The following is a 7372-nucleotide window of genomic DNA, read 5'->3' as shown; positions in this document are numbered from 1 at the left end:
AATGGAGGGGTCTAGAATGGAGGGATGTAGGGGTCTAGAATGTAGGGGTCTAGAATGTAGGGGTCTAGAATGTAGGGGTCTAGAATGTAGGGGTCTAGAATGGAGGGGTCTAGAATGTAGGGGTCTAGAATGGAGGGGTCTAGAATGGAGGGGTCTAGAATGGAGGGGTGTAGGGGTCTAGAATGGAGGGGTCTAGAATGGAGGGATGTAGGGGTCTAGAATGGAGGGGTCTAGAATGGAGGGGTCTAGAATGGAGGGATGTAGGGGTCTAGAATGGAGGGGTCTAGAATGGAGGGATGTAGGGCTCGAGAATGGAGGGGTCTAGAATGTAGGGGTTGAGAATGGAGGGATGTAGGGCTCGAGAATGGAGGGGTCTAGAATAGAGGGATGTAGGGGTCGAGAATGGAGGGGTCTAGAATGTAGGGGTTGAGAATGGAGGGATGTAGGGGTCGAGAATGGAGGGGTCTAGAATGTAGGGGTCGAGAATGGAGGGGTCTAGAATGTAGGGGTTGAGAATGAATGGATGGAGGGGTCTAGAATGGAGGGGTCTAGAATGTAGGGGTCGAGAATGGAGGGATGTAGGGGTCCTACATCCCTCCATTCCCTCCATTCTCGACCCCTACATTCTAGACCCCTACATTCTCGACCCCTACATTATAAAATGATAAATGTTATGTAAGGACTTCTCTTCCCAGCTGGCTTAAAATCAATGTTCAGTTTAGAAAATAATTTCACCACTTATGTAACCAGAGAACGTCCTGAAATCAGGTGGTCTGCGGACGCTGGGGACATGTCCCCACCACGTCTTAAAAGCATTTGTTAAAAATGTTCTAAAAATAGCAAAAAGAAATGTTAACTAACAACAATCAACGTTCAGTTTAGAAGAAACAAATGGGCATTGTCCATAATTTATTGTAGGGGTCGAGAACAACACATGTGTTTGGTGCTTTGGAGGTTTGCACATGTTGCCAAAGCAACTGAGTTAAACTGAAATATGTTTGGACCACTGTGGAGCTCCGTGGTACAGAAGAACATGATACGTTCTTTGATGGTTTGGCTCCGCACATGGGATTTGTTGTGTATAAGTACACACAGAATATCACGAGATCGACTTTTTAAATACTGAGAAACTCCCAAACATTTACGGCACCTTTCCAACTGATTTATGTCTCCAGTTCCTCAGAACATTAATGTCAAACAAGTCTGTTTTTGTGAAGATTTCCACAACAGCGATTGTGTCCGTCACCCTCTGTCTCTCTCTCCAGTTCTGTCTGTCTGTCCACCTGTCTGTGTCTCTGTCAGAAGATAACAGGATGTGTTTCAGACGCTCTCACTCCATTTTTAGCTTCCCATCGTTCCTCTTTTGGTATAAAATCCCCAGTGTAACCTGCCGCCCTGCACCGGCTCTGCGTACACATCATCTGGGTTTGTTTGTGGTTATTTCATTAAACACAGCCTTGTTTAGGAATACGATGCGTCATGTGAGCACACTATAGTGTAAAGTATAAAATGATAAATGTTATATAAGGACTTCTCTTCCCAGCTGGCTTAAAATCAACGTTCAGTTTAGAAAATAATTTCACCACTTATGTAACGGTGTCCTGTCAGGTGTCCTGCGGACGCTGGGGACATGTCCCCACCACGTCTTAAAAGCATTTGTTAAAAATGTTCTGAAAAATAGCAAAAAGAAATGTTCACTAACAAATGGAAATGCTTTGAGAAAGGTTTATTTGCACATTAATAATGCATACAATGTGATGTAAATAAAGAAAAAACATGGGGATGGGCATTGTCCAAAAAAGTTGATTGCTATTATGGCCACATTAATCGTCCCTCACACCCCTAATCTGAGTCCTGATGTCCTCACCACTTATCAACGCAAAGTGACGCCCTTGCCTGTAATAACCTGTAAAACCGTTTGTTTGGATTATCCTGATGAGACAGGGTTTGGAATCAATATATAGAAATGATCTTCACTGTATAAAATGAAGCTGTGTGGAACAGACGGTCGGTTATAGATAGAGCTTTAAGATGAACATGTGCACATCAGAAACCTGCAGATACACGAGTTCCTGCTGCTGCTGCGGGCTGCAGGATTTAAAGTGAACTGTTTCCTGATCTGACTCTGGGAAAATAAATCTGACAACAAGTTTCACAGAAAGATCTTGCTTTAGGTTAAAATATATAAGGTTAGAAAAGCATCTTGGCGGAGGGCTAAAATCACCACGTTGGGGAATATTCGTAAAGTAAACTAGGTTTTCTGATTCATTCATGTGGTTTGTCAGCTTCTGGTCACGCTCCTGGAATGTGCAGATGAGGCCTTCACAGGGGGCTGTGGACACGTCACGTTAACTGAAACCAGATGTTCTTGTACGTGTGTTTAGGTGACGTCAGCATGTTCAGATGAAGTTTGAATCATGCTACACTAATAGGATGAGAGTATTTGTCTTTGGGCAGATAGCCAATCAAATTGTAGTTCTTTGTCTGGAGATGCTGTCAGAATGTGCTGTACTACACATTAGACATCTGTGTGAAGGTATCGTCTCCAGATTGTACAATACTTTTGTAATATTCAACCACAGAAGTGGACGGAGCCGAGGCCCCTTTGGTTTGTGGACGACCGTCAGGGGCAGAGTGGCCATTGGGGTGTGTGGGAATGTTCCCGAACGGCCGGTCCATTTCTGGTCGAACCGGCAGGGTGCCAAGAGTTTTTATAGCAGTTTCTAATGTTTTACTATATGAGCCGCAGCTGCAGCGAACGCTGCCTGTGTGCAGGGCTGGACTGGTAATCTGGCATACCGGGCAAAAGGCCGGTGTATTGTAAATTATGTACTTATATAACTGTTGTCAAAAAATGGGCCAACGATCGGCCCATAAATCATGGACAGCGACCCATTGGGTAATTGTCTATACTGACACTGGGCCGGCCCAATCACATCTCTTACCAGGCCCCACCCCCTCTGCTCTCTGTTTCTTGCGGTGCGATTCAAAAAAAATAATAATGTGCGAAAACAACCGATATGTTTGCTGCAGGAGCTTCAACATCAGCTGCAGTACCCGACGTAGAGCAGCCACAGGGACCTGAAGGAGTAAAAGAGAGGCGTGGCCCCTGCCAGGCAGAGGAGGAGGCGTGTTAGCGAGTGACAAAATGACATTTACTCATGTAGCCACCACTTTTTGAAAGCATTTGTTAAAGATGTTCTGAAAAATAGCTCGCTCCAAGAAATGTTAATTAACAAATAAAAATGCTATGAAAAAGGTTTATTTGCACAATAAGCCTGCAATGCATTTTAAATGTAGAAGAAAACTGTCCAAAAAAGTAACTTAAGCTAAAAACAATAAAAAGCTACTGATTAATTTATAATACGTATACTATTAAATTTTTATATTCTGAACTGTCACCTACCACCTGAAGTTTGTGCTGCCCTGGTGCAGAAAATGTCCCCAGAATGCAGGAAATTAAGTGTTTAATGCTCAAAAGACTCCCTATCAACTATTTTATCAATACATTTTTTTTTCTAAATACTTTTAAATATTTTTTGGCCCAGCCCTGCCTGTGTGTCTATCAGACTGGGCCAAACCAATACTTTCAATATGGAGGGTATGGAGTTTTTTTTGCTGAAATCTGATTGGCTCAACGGCGCGATCAAAGTTTACTTTCCATCTGGGGCGAGTTCAATCTCCATACGTTTGGTCGCGGCTGAACCAGCGCTGGGTTGTGTGATTAGCGCAACAGAGACGAGAAGAGAGAAAGAGGAAAAAGAAATGTGCGGTGCAGAAAAAATCTGAATTAAGAAGAATTTTTTTGTGCAGGGTCCTGCCTCACCTTCTGCCAACGACTTGGCAGAAGGTGAGGCAGGACCCTGCACAGGCAGAGGCAGGTGCACAGTTAGGAGGCTAATGTATTTATTACATAATGAAATTATTTATGTATGCATTTATGTAGAGGCATAAACATCAGGCTATATATTTATAGATATCACCATCTTGGTTTTTATTTTTGGAACACTGTAAAAAGTTGTGTTTTTTTGTGTTTCCACAGAGAGAGTTTCAGCGATCACGTGTTCTGGGAACAATTAAAGGGTCTTGGCCTGAAGACCTCAGAGAGCGACCAGAGTGCATGCAATAAATCCAGAATGTAAGATGGAGCTTGACCTTGCAGGGCTCTGGAAGTAATGAATAAAATATTCCTAAAACCAATCAGAAGCCAATGAAGGGCTTTAAGCCCAGGAGTAAGGTGCCGTCTCCTGCTGGTCTTAGTCAAAAGGTCTCGCAGCTGCATTCTGCACAACTTGCAGTCAGCGTCTCCTCGACGGAGGTGATACGAAATAAAGTACCTGGAAACAGGTACAGGTCCAACTTTTCCACAGTGGGAAACCAAACAAAGGCGAGTCGAGCTGGTACCGTGCGGTGGAAAGAGGCTAAAAAAGCATGAACAAGCATCTCCATCTCTTCTATAGAAACCACAGACTGAATCTTAGCCATGTTCCTGAGGAAAAGACAGGAACGAACCAAAGATTTATCATCATGACTGTTAAAACACATAGATTTGTCAAAGATGTCTTAGGGTAATGTCGAGAATGAAGAGTGAAGACCTCCCTAAGCATCATGCAGACTACAGCAAGTTTTGGAAAGTGGCGTCGTCATCACAGCAGAGACTGAACATTTGGTGGTTGATGCTTATGTGCCTGTTGTGCCTGTCTTCCACCCACGCCGGGTCTGGAAGAGAATGGGAGGAAGAGGAATCCAGCGGGGAAGAGGAAGATACCTGACACGAGAGGAGGAAGCGGCGCATCTCTGATCATCTCGTTTCATCTCTGCTGAAACAACAGTGAACATCTGCACAGCTGCAGCGATGCCCAGCGAGGGTGGGACCTTTCTTTAGATAAAAGCATTCGTGTGGATGTTACCCGGGCTTAATGGCATTCATGGAGGAAACTTTCAGGCTTGGGAAGATGTCTTTGATGATATAAATATGGGGACAGTCACCATGATTTGTTTTTTTAACATGATGTTTGTATACACAATGTATGTGTCATCCTTCTCTACTAACATCACAACCGCAGCCAGAAACCTGGGTGTATTATTTGACTGTGAACTTTCATTTGAAAAACACGTTGCAACGGTTGTTCAAATATGTTTTATTCAGTTGTACTTTTACTGTGTAAGTAGTGTCTTGTTGTTGTATTTTAACCTGTGAAGCACCTTGGTAGTTTTAAGTGTGAAACATCACAAACCATCTTTCAAGTCACTTCTTAAAACATATATATTTTTTAAAAGCACTTTAATTTCTAGTGCTTTGTTCTATTTCCAGATTGTTTTATCTGTGTTTATATATTACTGTTACTGCTGTATGATCCTTTTTTTATTTTAACTGTAATTTAAATAGCTTTATTTTATGTCTTGGTTGTACGGCCTCTGTCCTGATGATGATGATGATGATGATGATTATCATTATTATATTTCAATATAATCTCTGGTAAACTGGAATGAGATTTTTTTTCTGTAATAATTTTTACATGCATTCATGTATTCTCGCATGTATTTATTTATTTACATATTTATTTCATACTTTAATTATAATTAAATGTGTAGATACAAATATATAACTAAATAAAAAGATAGGGAAATAAATAAATGTTTAAATACATGAGGAAAATATATACAGAAATCAATCTATACAGAAATAACAATTAGAAGAAAAATAAATATAGGCAAAAATATGTTATTTATTGTTGTTATTTATTTTTCTACAAATATTATAATTTGTTTGTTAAATTAATTTTTATTTATTTTTAATTATTATAAAATATAATTTTTTATTTATTTACCGTGTTGTCTTATTTATTGCACGCTATTTATTTATTTATTTGGCAAATGTTTAATAATGTATTTTTTGTTTGATTAATCACTCTAATTTATTTATTTACTAATTAAACAAAGTGAAAACGTTCAAATGAAGTCCAAAACACCGACAATCAATCAATCAATAAAACAATTAACTCGAGCAGAGCAGAACTGAGCATGCGTCAAGTAAAACTTTACGGACTACAACTTCCGGACTACAAATCTTTTTCTCCTGTAAACCCGCTGCACTTCCTGCTTCGAAAACAACAGTAAAGCACTTTAATTTAGCTGAAAGAAAAGTAGAAATGTTTAAAGACTGTGGAGGAGGTCTCCGTCCGGGCCACCGTCGCCTCGGTAAATGCGGGTCAGCAGCGTTTCTGCAAATCCTGCAGGACACGGGGGGAGAATATCCGTCAAAATGACCCAGCTGTACCCGGACACGTCCTCCGAACTGCTGCGGGAGAACCGGGCTCTGAGGGCGGAAGTGGGGCAGCTGGAGGCCGAGCTGAAGTGCAACATCACGGTTTCCAGCTGGAGAAACAGCTGAGGAGCCAGGTGGGCTGCTGCAGACCGGATCAGGTGAGGGGGGGGGGGGAGGTGTGTTATAATTGTCATGCATACAGCTCTGCCAGCCCTTTATTAATAAAGTATCTACAGACCAAAGCCAGTGCAAAAGTCATACGTTTAAGACAATTTCTCAAAAGCACCAGTACTTAAGTTATAGGGACTTAGCAGTGGTGCATGAAGTACTAATACCTCACTGTAGAAATATTCTGTTACAAGTAAAAGTACTTAAGTAAAAACTGTAAGTATAATCAGGAAGATGTACTCTGCCATCCCTTTATTATCAAGGTACCTGCAAACCAAACCCAGTGCAAAATTCACAATACTTTTAAAGACATCTCCTCAAAAGTACCACGTAATTTGGTTTCAGGCTCCAGTAGTAAGTTATAGGGCAGCGGTGGACAAAGTATTGTAAAAATACTCCACTACCAGTAAAAGTACTGCAATGAAAAAGTATAGTAATCTAAAGTAAAAGTACTCAAAGCACCCCGTGACTATTTTGTATTACATCATTGGATTATACTTCCTCCTGCATTAATGTAAAGTAGGACTGCAATCAATGAAATAGTTCTGCCATATACCTTCAGTCAGAGAGGGATTCATTTAACTAAAGAATCTGTTTGTTATTGCAATCGGACTCTAACATCCACCTGGATACTTACTACTTACTAGCATTCGAGGAGCTCTTCATATTGTACGTACTGTATGCACCACACATCCACCTACATAATAATATCACATAATTACTGCACGAAAACATTTATTTATTCCAGCATCCTTTGCACTAGTTACACTATTGTCTTGCTGTCTACAAATGTTGTTGTTGTTGTTCTTTCTAGCGACTGAGACCATAAACTCATCAGGAAAGTGTTTACTGAGGGAATAAATCAGCTGACAAGTAGAAACATTTTCTCAGAGACTTCTATACAATCACACTTCTTTCTGCAGCCGCTGGAGTCGC

The sequence above is a fragment of the Micropterus dolomieu genome, linkage group LG17 (genome assembly GCF_021292245.1).
Source record: "Micropterus dolomieu isolate WLL.071019.BEF.003 ecotype Adirondacks linkage group LG17, ASM2129224v1, whole genome shotgun sequence".
Taxonomy (NCBI): Eukaryota; Metazoa; Chordata; class Actinopteri; order Centrarchiformes; family Centrarchidae; genus Micropterus; species Micropterus dolomieu.
The sequence above is the reverse complement of the archived record's forward strand: the minus strand, read 5'-3'. Positions refer to the sequence as shown.